This window comes from Oxyura jamaicensis, chromosome 19 (genome assembly GCF_011077185.1).
Source record: "Oxyura jamaicensis isolate SHBP4307 breed ruddy duck chromosome 19, BPBGC_Ojam_1.0, whole genome shotgun sequence".
Classification (NCBI taxonomy): Eukaryota; Metazoa; Chordata; class Aves; order Anseriformes; family Anatidae; genus Oxyura; species Oxyura jamaicensis.
The window spans coordinates 11,015,510-11,030,949 of NC_048911.1; the positions used below are offsets into that span (position 1 = coordinate 11,015,510).

The 15,440-nt window shown below is 55.4% G+C and overlaps 1 protein-coding gene across 13 annotated transcripts in view; it reads left to right on the top strand.

Moving 5' to 3' along the window:
* RAP1GAP2 (RAP1 GTPase activating protein 2) overlaps positions 1–15,440 on the top strand; it is a 77,405-nt gene that overhangs the window by 24,206 nt on the left and 37,759 nt on the right. The gene's annotated exons all lie outside the window — the stretch shown is intronic.

Below are 15,440 nucleotides of genomic sequence, written 5' to 3' on the forward strand. Positions count from 1 at the left end.
CTCCGCCCGGCCGGGCCGGGGGCAGCGGCAGCGAGCGGGGCTCCCGTCGGGGCGGGGGGCGGAGGGGCCCCGCCGAGGGCAGCCAGGACGGGCACCCAGCGCACCCAGCCGGGTGGGGACGGCTCGGTGCGCACCGTGCCGTGCCGCCGGGCGCTCTTCTCACCCTCCAGCGACACCGCCGCGCAGCTGACGGCTCCGTTGCAGCTCTGTTAATTTTTATTGATGTGCGCGTGGCTCAGCTGATCACAGCAAGTTTTTCTGAGCTTTTTTTCCGTGCCATCTTTTTTTGGTCACCTGACTGTAATCTGGCCCTGATTTTTTTTTTTTTTTTTTTTGTAAAGTCTTACTGGAAACTTAAACCATCTGCGGCAGAGTCATAAATCATCTGTGTTTTCCCTTGCAATTGTTTGGTTTGGTTCTTGCAGCATTTCATGTGCTCTCATATGGCGGTGAGGGGTGAGGAAGCAGATTTCACTCCGAAATGGAGCAATCCCTTAAAAATGTCAGCGTAAACCTTGGGGGTAATGCAGCATCACTGCTCTCCATTGCTGCTGCTGAATCTGAGGAACTCGGCGGAGGGGGCGCATCCTGCCCTTGGGGGGGGATGAGGCACCTGCCCGTCCCCTCGCCCACCCTGGGGCTGTGGCTGCATGGGGTCGGGGCAGAGCCAGCCCCTGCCCGCTCCTGCAGCGCCTGCGGCCAGAGTCCTTGTGTGTTGCTGTCCTCTGCCGCGAGCAGCTCTGGCCCCTGCGGGACCAAGAGCAGCTGACAAGTGAGATCTGGGACCCTCGGGGATGGGGTCTGGTCGCTGGGAACCGAATGTTTGGGATTGTGGCATCTGAATGAATCTTTTTCTAATGAGGACTGTGGAAAAAGGGTGGAGCTGGTTTCCGAGGTGGATGCTTTCTGTCAAGCTTTCTGCTTCCCCTCCCCTCCTGCACGTTTCCTCAGGTCACAGCGCGTGAAGTGCTGGCATGGAGTCCAGCCCCAGCCCATAGCTGTCTGGGGGGGAGCGGGTGCAACGTGCTCCGAGCCTCCTGGCTGTCAGTGCCTGATTTAACACTTCCCTGGAGAAGCTGCTGCTCCGCCTGTGCTCCCGGGAGGCTGCGGTAGGGTCAGGGTTCTTCTGAATCAGAATGATTTCAAAAAAAAACACCAAAACTTTGAAGAGAAAAAAAAAAAAGCTCCACTCTGAACAGGTTTGGGCTTGTATCCAAAACCAGGCAATATGATTCAATCCTCTTATTCTGGGAGGAGACAGGCATGTGTGAAAATGTTTGCATGTCCTTCTTTACTTGCCCAGTGCGTGGTGCATGCAGAGCCAGATGCAGCGGTTGCTGCGGTGCCGGCCGAGCTGTTAGCAGAGGGCGGGTGGCTTTGAGCACCTTGGCCTCCAGAAGAGAAGCCAGGTGGGGGCTTTGCTCCGGTTCCTGCTGCGGGTCCTGCCCGTCCTCATGGCCAGCGCTGCCCCCGTGCTGCCAGCCCGTATCTGCGTGCGCACAGCCCTGCCTCCGAGGGTGAGGAGTGCTCGTGTAGCACCAGGAAGCGAAGATGGGAGTTGGTAATCTAAAGGGAGGAATGCAGAAAGCAGTGAAAATGGGGTGAAAGTAGGACAGAGCGTCTGCTGGCTCGAATGAATCATCAGTCAACTCTCACTTCTGCTGCTTTATTTGCTTTTCATGAAAATAAATTAGTGTTGGCTGCGTTTTCCATGCCAGTTTGGGTGCCCTGAGCTGTGGAAAGGGAAAGGGCAGCGCCGTGCCTGGGTGGGTGCAGGTCCCATGCTGTGCGGGCCAGTTGTTGGAAATGGCCCGTCCCAGCCACCCCTCGCTTCTCTGAAATCTGGGCTTTGCCCTCGCGGCAGCGCTGGCTGCGGGGCTGAGATAGGGACAGCCCCGTCCCACAGCAGGGTGCTGCAGCTCCCCGGGGCCACGCTGGGGCCGTGCTGGGTGCTGCTGCCGAGCCCACGCCACGCACGGCACCGGGTGGGATGGCGAGGAGGTGCCCCAGGTGGGCTGCGCTGAGTCCGAGCACCAGCAGTGCTCGGGGTTGCTCAGGATGTCCTTAGCCAGAAATAGATTTGGATTGTGTGTGTGTTTGTTTCTTTGCTATCTCTCTTTTGTACCTAAAGATAAGGCAGAGCAGGGCCCGTGCTGGAGCAGGCAGTGTCTGCCCTCACCTCTGGCCCTGGGACAGACAGGGGCAGCTCAGCGTGGCAGCCCCGGCCAGAGCCCAGCACGCGGCACCACGGAGCACGGGGAGGACCTGGGCACGTTGGCTGACACCGTGTTTGAGAGCTGATCCACTGTCAAAAATCACATCCATTTTCTAAAGGGGAAAAACAGCCGGGGAGATGGGAGCCTTAATGATATCCTATTTTCTTTATGGACAGAAATGACTCCTAATGGGCACAAGAGCTGCTTTTTTGCTGAGGTACCGTATAATTTAAGAAAAGTCGAGACGGGTCTGAGGGGCTTTGGTGAGGCACAGCTCGGCGGAGGTCGGTGCTCCCCTTGTCCTCCTTGCCCCTGCGGTGAGGACAGGGCAAGGCTGCGGGAGCTGCCCCTGGGCTGGGGGCACCAACTTCGTGTGCAAGAGCAAGGTGTTTGCAGGCGGGGAGCTGCACCCTTGGCCCCGGGCTGCCACCACTGCTTGGTAGCCAGAGCGGTCCCACCTGCGCCAGCCAGAGACCAGCGGTGTGGTGCCAGCCGCAGGGCAGGACGGGCTGGAGGGGTCGGTCATTGCTCATGGCCTCTCTGCGGGCTGGGTGCTTGACTGAGGGTCCTCTGCTGCGAGCAGCATCGCAGAGCTGCGGGCTGTGTGTCGTGTTGCACAACACGCCTGGTGCGGGTGGCACCGCCGAGGCTGGGAGGTGGCGAGCCAGAGGGGTGGGTGGGCAGCCAGCGGGTGCAGCCGAGCCAGGGGTGCTCACCACAGGGCCAAACCGGGGAGGGTGGTAGTGGGGCACGAGCCAGCTGGGCCAGGCTGGTCCCAGAGCTGGCAGCGGATTTACCAAATCCAGCCGGCCCCAGCGCCGCTCCCTATCTGTGGAGCACACACGGCTCCGCGCGCCCCTTCGGGGAAGGGCGGTTATCGCTGCCAGCCTCCCCCAGAGACACCCAGCCCTGCGCCCGCGCGGCAATCCTCCCAGCACGTTTCAGAGTGTGCTCAGGACAGAGGAGCCTTTCCCATGAGGAGAGAGGTGCCGTCAGCTGTAAGGACTTGGGGTTTTTCAGCCGTGCAATCTGGTAAGCTGGATTTGTATAAACGTTAGGGGCAGGTCTTCTGTGGGAAACCAGGGCAGCTCCACTGATGCTCCTGAGACTTGGCATGGTGTTTGGTTAGATGCTTTCCTGTTGGTGGCTTGCCATGGATATTTGGGTTTATTTTGGGGTTTATTAATGCAAAAACCCAAGCTATATTGCGGAGGCAGTCAGCTGGGAGTCTGCGATGTGAACGCTGCTTGCAGGAGACATTGGACGTGGTGCAGCAGTGTGCTCTGCTGCTGCGTGCTGCCGAGTCCCATATGTTAAAATGTTGTTGTTGCTATCAAAACAACCTTCACATATTTAAAGCTAGATTATCCACAATTACATCTGCCCAGAGGACTTAGCAACCCCACGTGGGTCTATTTTTAGCTCTGCTTCAGAAGTAATAAACCATGCTGGTTTATATATCTCTTTCCTCCTGCTATATTTATAACTTGTCAAAATACGAGCTGTTTGCAGACAATCAAAAGGATTGAAAGAGGATCAGCCTTTTAAAAGCAAATATTGTTGTAACGGGGGGAGGGATGTTTAATGGCTGGAGCGATAAAGGCACCATCTGGCTACGGATGTGTGCTCCCAGGCGTCCTGGTTTGCACAAGGACAGGGTGTTCTGCAGGAGCCGAGCATCCCGCCCAGCGCGCTGCGGGGACCCTCGCCCTGCTGCTCTGCACCCAAGGCTGCTTCCTCGCACCACTACCGGTGTCCCCATGCCCCTGCGGCCGTGCCCCCACGCCTGCTTGGCTGCTGGGGTGGGCGCACTTTGGGAACCCGGGTGCTCTCCCGTGTCCAGAGCAGGATTAGGGCAGCATTGGGTGTGGGAACTCAGGTGTGGCTTATTCCTGATAATTATTTTGTTAATTGCTGCACTGCTCCCACTGGTCGTTGCTTTTCCCTCTGCTGAGTGGGATCTCAGCCTCTGGCAGCCCGCGGGGCCTGGCCCCGAGGCCACCATGCCGGGAAATGTCCCTCTCCATCTCTGGAGCTTTATTTCCAGCGGGGCTCATAATGTGCGGTGTTATCCGCAGTTAGCAAACAGGCAACAGCCAGCTGAGCCCATACGATATTCGAGATCCTCACATCTTTAAAGCCTGTTGTAAAAGGCTGGGGCATCTCAGGCTCCTACCTAGAAGAGATGTAGAGGCTTGGCAGGTACTTGAATAGGTTAGCGTTGTATTATGAAACCTCTGTGAAGACACAAAGGTCACTCCTTTCAAACACAGTCCTCTCTTATTCCTCTCAAATGTTACCAGTGTCACACACCAAGGACTACGACAGCTCCTTCCTCATAGAAGCAATTTGGTGTTAATCCTCTGCAATTTGGAAAGCTGAGCTCGATGTTCTTTTCACTGAGATGATGTGGGTTCTTCTTGGTGATGCGTTAATAATGACCAGCAGTCTCGGCTTGACTGGGAGCTCAGGAGTGGGAAGAACGTCCATCAGACCTTCCGCAGCGCTCCACAAATGGATGCCGCTGTACCAGCTGAATGGTTTGCTGCTCACCTGCGTGTTAAGCAAGAGGACAGGGAGGTTTGCTGCCAGGCAGGAGAAATGGGGGTGTGGTGATAAGAAGTCCAGGATCAAACGAGGGGGCTGTGTCCATTTTCCTCTCCCTGGCAGTGCTCGGGATGGGAAACGGTGTACCGCAGTCATGCTCCTTCCTTTGGGAAAGGGAGGTGGAAAGGGCAGCTCCTGCCACGTATGGCTGTGCCCGGGGCTGCCCCCAGTGCTCTGGGCATGCCTCCTCCCGGCCTCTTGTTCCCATTTGATGAGGTCGAGCAGTGTGAGGGCATTTAACGAGGAAAATGGCAGTTTTTTAGCTACTACCTACAACATACTCTATTTTTTTGATCCAGAGCAAGAGGCAAGGAAAAAGCCATAGAGCAACAGAAACCAGTTTCTGAACATGATTGACTCGAGCACACTCCCTGTTGTGGGGTTGTTTCATCGAGATAATACCCGTGCTTTAACTCCACAAATTACATCTGTTCACTTGCTCACATCAAACAACGTGTCAGATGGAGACAGTAACTGGGTTTCTGGGATCCTTGGGGGGTGCAGAGGAGTGGGGAGCGCTGCTCGGGCTGGCTGTGTTCCCCGTGGTGCAATCCCCCCATCACCAAGCACCCGCACGTCTCCCAGGGTGCCCCGTGGGCTGCGGGATGGGGCTGCCAAATGACTCCCGGGCGGGTGTGTGTCCTGCGCAGAGGGCTAGGGCTGACACGAGGGCGAGGGGTGCTGGTGGCTCTGGAAGCACTGGGCACGTTACTGGTGTTTGTTTGCTGTGCATCCTGAATCTGGCTTTATTAATGATGTTAATGATAAATGATGGCATTTAGTTCACTGATTTGCTAGTGAAATTCAAAGGAACTGCTCGTACTGTAAAGACTTATTTCCTCTGCTAATCTGATCTAATTTAATTTAATGCTGAAATCTTGAAACTTGTTTATTCAGAAAGCCTTCATTCATAGCAAAAAATACCCCAAATTATCAAGAATATGATTTCCATTTAATTGCACTGCTGTTGTGGGGATGACTACGCTGTGTTGCATTTCACCGAGCCAAGGCAGCACGCTCACGCGGGGACTGCAGCGGGCAGGGGCTGGCGCTGCCCCGGGGTCTCGGCTCCTGCCCCCCAGCAGCCCGGCGCTGTGCACCTGGTCCTTCTCCTCTCTGCTGCTGATCCTCTGCCTGGCGCTCGGCAATTTGCTTTGTCGCCCCGTGCTGCCGTTTCCCTGTCCACTAAGTGGCTTTGATTGATGATGTGCTGGTTGGCACTGCAACGTGCCGAGGAGTCAGCGCCAGCGCTCGGCTCCGCTCGCAGAGGCTGGAAGGCGTCCTTGGCACCAGAACACAGGTCCTGGGACGTGTGGTGGGAAGGTGCCTTCTGAAAGCTTCTTAGCAAAGCCGTGTCTTTCTGGAGGCTGCTGAAGAGGGAATGGTTACAAAAATAGTGTCATGAGAACCTGCAGATATATAAAAATATACAGGTAACTGCAGATATATAAAGTTATCTATAGATCTCACACAAAAGCAGATGCCACTGTCAGCACCTGGACTCTGAGGGACGGATTTATCATGAAGGCAGACCGGAGAACTGAATGCTCCCATCCAGCCCTGAGGTGTTCGGATCTGGAGAGTGTCGCTGCAGCAGCTATGGATGAAGAGTTCTGCCCCTGTTGGCTTGGCCTTGCTCAGTCTGCAAGGCCGTCTTTGCAAGTCATGGCTGTAATTTGGGTAATCTTCCCGGGCCACATAAACCTGTCACGCCACAGGCCACTGAGGCTCCCGGGGCAGAGGCAACAGCTGCGTGTGGCTAATGAGTCCCCCGAAAGGCGAAATGTGTGCCTGGGGTGACGCTCCATCCTGTGCAGGACTAATTGCATGTGCTGTGGCTGCTCGGGGGGGCTGGCAGCCATCGCCCTTCTCGCTCGGCTTTTGCTTCTCAGGTGCCTCCCTGGCCCCACTGGCAGCTGTGGCCATCCGCTGTGTCCGAGCGGGGCGATGGGAGCACGACGCCGAGTGGGGTGCATTTGCTCATGGCCTGGCACGTGTCCCTGGCGGCGTGGCGCTGGCGGGTGGCACAGCGGGAGGTGGCACGGCGTGGCTGGCACTGGAGCAGCGGGCGCAGAACCGACCTCGGTGCTCGGGCAAATAGCCACCGAGCCGACCTCCTGCCGGCTCTGGTACGGGCTGTGTTACGTGGGCACGGATAGCCACACGCTGTGAAATCCACTTCCCGTCCTTTGTGCTCAAAGTTTATTCCAAGGTGATAAGACAAATCCATTTTTTATCACTGTGCTAACACAGATATATCTTAGTTTGTATTTTGCATGCCTTTGCGATATGCAGCAGCCATACAGGGCTCATGGGATCACCCCTGTGGAAGGGCATCCAGCGGGGTTCCCTTACTGCTGATCCCCCTTCCAGCCGGCCTGGTGCTGGCAGTCGGACCCCATCCTGGCATACAGGCCCATGTTCCAGCAGCTCTGATTATCTCAGTTTGAGTGCTCCCGCAGATGACAGCCCATTTCAGGTGCATTTTAAAGTCAGATTAATAGCGCAGTGTCGCAGCAGTGGCACGGTGCTGCTAATCTTCTGTGCTCTGCAGCGATTATCCGCTTCCTCGTGATGCGCTGGGGCTTTACAGGTGTGAGCAGGGATGAGGCAGGGCAGGGGTGCTGCTGACACCGTTGTCAGCTGCTGCTCCTCTGTGCCTGCTCTGCTCACACAAATGGCTACATGATTTGCTGGGATTTGTTTGCAAGCAGCAGAAAACAGCTAATTGCCTTGAGTAACGCACCAAGGAGTGACTTGCCTGGCTCTCTGTGTGGAGCAGAAACAAAGAGAAAGCAGCACTTCCAGGAGGGCTGAACGTCTGGGTTCCCAGAAAGGACCGATTTGCACCCCTGTGGTTAATCAAGTGCCATTTCCTGTCCTTTGCTGAAGCTTAAATTGCTTCTTGACTCTGCTCCGCAGGGCACAAAGGGGCTGTGCATGAGTTCGGGTGTCTGCCAGCATGGCCACGCACCGTGCCCGGCCGAGAGCAGCGCTCACCTTTGTGGTGCTCTGCTCACCTTTGTGGTGCTCTGCTCACCTTTGTCGTGCTGTGCCCACCTCCGCGGTGCTGTGCCCACCTCCATGGGCCGGCTGCTGCAGGGCTGTGGGACAGGCAGGCACCGCTGGGGCCTGGCCAGCCCAGGTGGCGGGTCGGGGCAGGGAAACGCAGGTGTTGCAGTCCTCTGGGGGCTGGCCATTGCTATGGCTCTTTATTATTGTTATTCTTGAGCTGTTATATTTATTTGGCTGATGCCTGATCTGGGGTGTTAGGAAGGTGCTTTCCGTGCTACCAGCCATTCATCTCACCTGTGTGTCCTGCAGATACAGAGAGGGGTCTCATGAGATGCACTGAAAGAAGTACAGCACCTCTAGAGAAACTGTGCCATGTGTGCAGAGGTGTGTGGGCAAAGCGATGACAGCTCTGGGTCCTTCTAATCCCCACCTGGGTTTAGGTCTTTTGCGATTGCTTTTCCTGCTGAGGTCTCTTCTCTCCAAGCCTCTGCAACCACCAAATGGGTGCCCGTGTGCACCAGCGTTGCTATCTGCCCATCTAGCCTCCTGTCTGCTTCCTAGCACTTACGCACAGCTTATCTGAAGTTCTGTTGATCTTCAAACACCGCCGCTGCTCTCATGCGGGTCCTGTTCTATTTTTAATGGGTACCGATATCTGACCGGGCTGTGGCTTCCCTGTGAGATGAGAGGTCGTTCGTTTGTAATGAATTTTTGTTCTTTCACTGCAGCTTTGATTGCTTTCCCTGTTTATTTCCTGGGAAGGCTGATAATTGCGCTGGGGAGATGAAACACCGTGGGTCCCGCTCAGCTGAAGTCAGGAGAAAGGTCAGCGCGTGTGCCTGTAACGGGGGGTGCTGGGCTGCCCGCGGGCCTCGGCTCCCGCTGCCGCCAGGCAGATGCGTTTGGTTTCCCATCACTCTGGTGCCCCGGTGCAGGAGCTGTAGAGCTGGGGGGGGGGGGGGGGGGGCGGGCATCTCAGCCCCTTGGGCAGGGGCTGCTGCTGGTGCCATGGGCTGTCCCTGCTCTGAGCTGGGCAAACGCTCCCTTGCACCACACGTGCTGAGATGCCCAGGCCGCCTTGTCTTCACCAGCAGCAGTGGAGGGCACGGAGGCTGCGGTCCCCCCCTCACAGCTTTGTTTGCTTGCTTTTGACCAGGTGACCTTGTGTCAAGGAAACAACTGAATTGTGTTTTCTGCTTTTATTAAATCTGTCCATTCGGAGAGGGCTCTCGGCTGGGCGTTGGGCACAGCAGCCTCCCCCTGGGAGCCGAGGAGCTGTGCAGACTTGGCAGCGTTTTGGTGCACCTGGTGCACGCCAACGTGGCCGGTGTGTGGTGGTGCAGGCTTCACCCCGAGCCGCCCGCAGGCCCAGAGCTCAGCAGTGGCTCCCAGGTGGCGTAGCCTCCATCTCCGGTGCAGGCTGCTGTGAGCAGGGGGTGCCCGGGACCCCCTGTGGGGCAGGGTGGGTGCTGGTCACACTTGCGTGCAGGCTGCACCTCGGCCTTGGGCTCCGTCAGCTGGCACGAGCCAAAGGGGAGCTCCTTGCCTTTGCCGGGGCCGCATTCACCTGCACCTGCTCCGGGGACTGGGGCAGATCTTTCCCTTGGTGGAAAATCGCAGTGAGAGCCGTGCAGTGCCCCATGCAAAGCTGTGCGGCTGCCCCAGTCCCGAGGGCTGCTTCGCAGATCCTGGGGCTGTGCTTTTGCAGCCATGGGACCTAGGTGAGATGCACCAGCCAGCCTAAGAGTGCAGAAGCAGAAGGCTTGATCTTCGATGACCTTGATCCTCGTGTAACAATGCGTGTCTGGTTTTTGAAGAGGGTATTGAGCATCAGAATGGCAGGGACTGTACCCAGAACAAAAACAGGTTGGAAGTTTTCTTGTCTAATTGGTGGGTTTTCTGTATCCAGCTGTAATTTGAAAAGTAATTAAGCTTTCCCAAAGTCACCTTTTACTGCTCTCAATGCATATGTCAGTGCCTGAATGGTTGCTCTGGGGATTTGTCAGCTCCGGATGCATAGGGATGCTTCATCTGAAGGGAAAAACACATATATCTCTGCCTCTTGTTTTCTTGGTATTTTCCCTATGTCTTTCTAACTGAAGCCATAAAATAAATCTCTAATCAGATTACTTAGGGCTGGTTGTAACATAATCTAAAGCCCTGTTTCTCATGATACTTCTCTTAAACCTGCATGCACTCTTATCCTCTTTCTGCAGCACATTTTCAAATGCTATAATCGCCTTCCCCTAGTTTGCAAGCTCCAGAATCTTTTCTTCTTATGCCAGGAAAATAGGAACGTGACTGCCCCTTTTGCAGAAAACTGATTACTATTCCTGTCTTTTGGTCTGCGCTGCTGGTGCTCTCCTTTTGTCCCTCTCCTTTGTGGTGCGGGCAGGGCAGGGGCAGTGCACGGTCCCCGGCCTCGCCAGCGCCCCGGCTGTGTGGCCGTGCTTGGGGCAGGGCTGGCGGGGGGCTGCTGGGCAGGGGGGGTGTTTGTAGGGTCCGGCTGGGATGCTGAGGGCTTCGCTTGCGGAGGGTGTGCTTTGCATTTGAGAAAGGGAAGGCTGTGACACCACGATGTGAAATGAAGCCGCCTTGTTTGCTGAGGGGTAGCAGCTGCGTGGCAGTGGGGATCGCAGGCATCTGCTGCTGCTGCGCCGCTCTCCCCCCTGCCCCCCCTGCTCAGCTCCCTGCGGTGGGCAGGGGCGAGCACCCACCCGGGGGCTCAGCGGGTGCTGGGGAGGGCTCGGGCCGGGACCCCCAGCCCTCCTGCGGCACCACCACTGCTTGGCGCATCTCGTGTGCTGATGGCGCTGCCCCTCGCGAGCGAGGCGGCCGTCAATCCATCGCCAGGGGAGGCGCAGAGGGCTCGCGGGCCGCATCCTGCATCGCCTGGCGGGGCAGTGCCTGGCCACGGGCCTGGCTGCAGAAGCCCTGAGTCACCGGGCTGGGCTGCTCCAGCCGCCGGTGCCGGGGCTCTGGCCGGCGTCCCCCGCTGGAAGTGTGCTCGTCAGCAGCTGCGGGAGGTCGATAGGCGGCTCTGGGCAGCCTGGGCAATTCCATCTCAGTGAAGAACTAACACAAAAGCCAAAGCTATTCCATAAATGTACAGCTTTTCAATAATATTAATCATATAATTTATTCAGGGATAATTTGGGAATGAAGGCTTGATCTTGTCGCAGCCTGGTATTTTCAGATCCTTCTTTCTTAGCAAAGTGTCCAGAATAAAATGCCAAGCGTTGCATAAATGACCCGGCCACCCAGGTGGTTTATTAATCATGGCGTATAATTGTTCCAACCTGAAATGAGTTCTCTCCAGCCCCTTGGGATTCAGTTTTGTAGTTAGCTGCAAAACTGTTTTCTCTGAAGCAAAAACGTCAGGGCAATTTTAAAGAGAGATTTATTTCTTCATAAAACAGTGGCAGCTGCTTAACTCAAAGGTTATTTACTTGCTGTCGAGGTAACATTGAATGCTTACAGGAAGGACAAAGACTCAGGGGAGCCCAGAATGGCCGGCTGGGGCTGGGAGGCATCTCTGAGCTCCCTGGTCCAAGCTCCAGCACCAGGTCAGCTCGGCTGTGGCTGGCAGCCTCCCTGAGGCAGCTCCAGGGCTGAAGCAACCTCCCTGCTTTTCCTATTTTCCAGTTTAAGCCTCTCCAGCTGCAGCGTCCCGTTTTGTAGGATGTCTGTTCATTGTGGTGTAGACACCAGCTGGAGGGTATTCTCTGGGTGCTGGCCCCGACTGGGTGCCCCAAACCCTGAGGGGGGTGATGCTCTCTGCATCAGCACGTAAAGCAGAGGTGTCCGGAGTCACCCCGACCCCATAGAGCCCCCGGATGCAGGCAGTGCTTCTGCCTCCCACTGGATGCAGGCAGAGCACTTGCCCCTTGCTGCAGCCCTGGCACCATCAGGGCAGTTCTATAGGATCCTCTTTAAAAAGAGTAAAGGATGAACTGAGGACACGCAGCACATCCGCACGCTGCAGGAGCCTATGCTTTGGAGGCAGCGGGAGCCTTGGCTCTGCTCCCAGGTCAGGGTGCCTCGGGGCTCCCGTGCCATACAGCTCACCGTGCTCATGGCTCACTGTGCTCGTGGCTCGCCGTGTCGTGCAGCTCACCGTGCCGGTCCTGCCGCTGCTCCCGTATTTGCCAAGCAGAAACCATTCTCTGGGTGCATGGTGTGCCATTTCTTTGAAAGGACAACCTTCCAGGTGTGATGGGTGAGAACAGCAGGCGCTAGGGAAGGAAGGCTTCCCTGCCATCCTGCTCTCATCTGTCCCAAAGCCTTTTATCAGACAGCAGAATGCAAGACATATAGGGCAGCTTTGCAGCCACCACAGGGACAAGCGATGTTCTTGGGGGCAGTTCCCCAGTCCCCACTTACCTGCACTGTCCACGTGGCTGAGCAGCACTGAGAGTGCATCAGTCTCACTTTCCTGGCCATCACTGCCAAGGACGCATTTCCCAGGCGCTGTGCAGGTGAAGTGCTGTGTACTGCCCGGAGGGATGACTGGAAGTCCTCTTGGGGAATGGAGCTGGAGTTAAACTGGAGCCCAGGGGCTGCGCCCAGCTCCCTTGCTGCCTGGCTCCTGTCAGGAGCCTGTGCTGTCACTTTTTTCTTGCTAATGTTTTGCCCCTGGCTGTGGTCACAAGGACACATCCTAAAGATGCTTACTGTGGCATTTGCTCACTCAGCCTTGTAAAAGAAGCTGTTCTGGGAAATAAATCTGCTGGCTGGGGGGTGCCTTCACCTCCTGGCACGGGGGCTGCCCTGGCCAGAGCTGTGCTCTGTGCTGCGGGCACAGGGGAAGGGGCTTTGTGGCACCTCCTGCTTCCTGATCGGGTCCTTTACTGCTCTTAGGGTAGAACCAGTTAGAAATAAAATGTTTAACCTTTTTTGACCTTTTAATTTGCAGCTTGTTTTGCCTGGGGTAGCAGGGCAGCAAGGGGGACTCCAGGGTCTCCACCCCAGCTGCTGCTGCGCGAGGGAGCGCAAGTCCCCGGCACGGCCGAAGCTGTGGTGTGAGCTGCTTGATGCGAGCTGCTGCCTCCCTGCCCGAGCCTTTGCCCCAGGCAGCCCCGTCTAGCCCCTTGCCATTAATTATCCTGCCCTTTTCCTATAAATTACAGATCAGATGCAAACAAAGTCCAGAAGAAATTGATTACGACAAAGACTCATTTGCAGTATTTGGGTGGAGAAGAAAATATGGCTAAGTGTGTCTACTTAAAGTGATTCTCTATTTCCAAATATGAGAGAATTGAACATCTTTAAAAATCAATACAAAGCCACTTCAGCATAAAACAAGAGAAGATTAATACTTAACTTGTCTGGAAATGGGGAAGAGAGACAGTGGAAGATGTCTCCAGAGACAGAGAGAGACTCAATGAAATTTGAAGCTGCTTGTTTAATGCGAGAGGTAAAAGGTTTAAAATTAAAACCCCTCCCCCTCCATTAAATGAAAGCTAATGAGGTGCGGCAGAATTGATATAATTTGGCACGGGAAACGGGTTCTATTTTCTTTTCTTTTCTTTCTTTCTTTCTTTCTTTTTTTTTTTTTTTACTATGTCTCAGAAATTTGTCAGACTGATGATTCTGCTTGAAAGGAAGCAGACAGATATTTTCTGCAAGAACAAAGGGATTTGTTGGTCCAACAAAAACTTTTATTAAAAGGCTTCACAGTGTGAGTTAAGTGCTCTTTCAGTGAGAATGAAGGTAACATCCTGGTTCAATGTACCTTTTTCCTCCTGTCCACGCACATCCTCTCACCCACTGCACATGGTTTGGCATCATCTGATGCTGTCCCAAGGAGGCACACGTTCTGGGGTGCTTTGAGAACTGGTTGGGTTTTTCATTTGAGGAAAGTGGGCAACTCTACACCTGGTGAAATCGCTGTGTCTCCAGCTGCTGCAGGAGAGGCTGTTCTCCTGCCCCAGGCTTCCCAGGGACCCACCCAAGATGTGTTAAAGTATTCAAATATTAATCTTAGCTATAAGTTTAGATCTCAATGCTTTGCAGAGCTACGTGCTGTGTAGGTGATACAGATGGGGTGGCTGTGACTGTACTCAGTCAGGTTGTTCTGGGGTTGAATTGTGCCATACTGACAAAAATATAATTCTACATACTTTTTATCTGACTTAGAGTGGACTGCATAAAGAAATGGCAATGAAGGTTTTGGGGATTTTTGTCGAATTTAAAGAACACATCTGATTAGAGATTGTGCAGAAATATTTAGATAGAAAAGGCCAGAGCTAAGGCGGTATTGATCACCTCGAGCATGGCGGCAGGGAGGTGGCAGGCAGGAGGAGGCGGCGAGAGTGGCAGATGTGCTCCATGGTCTTTGTGAGCTGTTTGCTCCCGAGCAAACACATTTGTCAGGGGCTCTTCCAGGAGAGCCCCACGTGCTGTTAATAATTGACTGCCCATCCGAGAGGGTTTGCAGGCAGCTCGTGCTCTGTGTCCTGGTCGAGGTGGCCATCGGACGCTGTGGCTGCCCGTGGCAGGGCCCCACAGAAGTGCTGACCTGTGCTGGGGACAATTTGCTGGACTCCTCTCCGGGGGTCCGGGTCTCCCTGGTACCAGGAGATTTGTGCTCTCCCTGCTTTTAGGGCAGGCTGAGGAACACGCAGAGAAACGATTTCATGGGCTTGGCCAGATGTGCAATAGGATCATTATGACTTCTCTGAGGCTGGCTGAAGAGATGCAGAGCATGGGTGGGTTTTGGGCAGATGCTGATATTCAGTCCTGTGGAGGACTGGAGTTTTGTGTTTGTGTTCTCATGCCCTATATGCCTAAAGCATGGACTGCATTTTCATCCCTGTAAGAAGGAACACGTTCAGAATGCTGTGGCTGGTCCTGCGCCTAATTCCCGTGAAAATCCCACTAGCGAGGAGGAAGGTGAGGCGCGAGGTGAAGGGGAGGAGGGCAGAGAGACCCAGCTGCTGCATCACCATGGCGACAGAGACTTCTAGGGAAAGGTGCTGAGCTTGTGAAGTAGATCATCGACAGTTTACTTAATAAAAAAATATACGTGTGTATTGCCTGGAAGAAGTGGTGTGCCGGCTCCCTCATGTAAGAGACCAGCTGGAGGGCTCGTGCTCTGTCGCACTGCTCCCAGCCCTGGCTCTGAGCAGCTCTGCAGCAGAGGGACCTTCATCCTGGCACAAGCACGGCTGGAGCCTGGCTTGGGCCAGCCTGGAGCTGTCCCATATGGGAAAGGCTAAATAATGTCTGCAAAAGGTAGAAGGAAAAGTTGGTAAGGCAGGAAAAAAAATCCTTTGCGCAATTCAGATTTTAAAGGGGCTGTAACGTAACTCCGTCCCCCTACATTCTGAGGAACCCGCGGTGCGGGTGACCACACGGGCTGTTTTCAGCAGAACCTCAGCAGCAGCATAATCCAGCCTGAGCTGTGACATTAGAGCTCAGCCCCAGGAAAACAGCTCCCCGCTCGCCGCGTGCTCCCCGAGCCCCGCTGCGCCCGGCAGCGATCCCCGAGCGCCGTCCCTCGGGGCATCTCCGGGGCGCCCCCGGCGCGTCCCCGCCCCGCTGCCTTGAGCGCTCGTCCCGTGCCCGTGCCTCGGGCAGGCTGGGGGAAAAAGGGGGAAA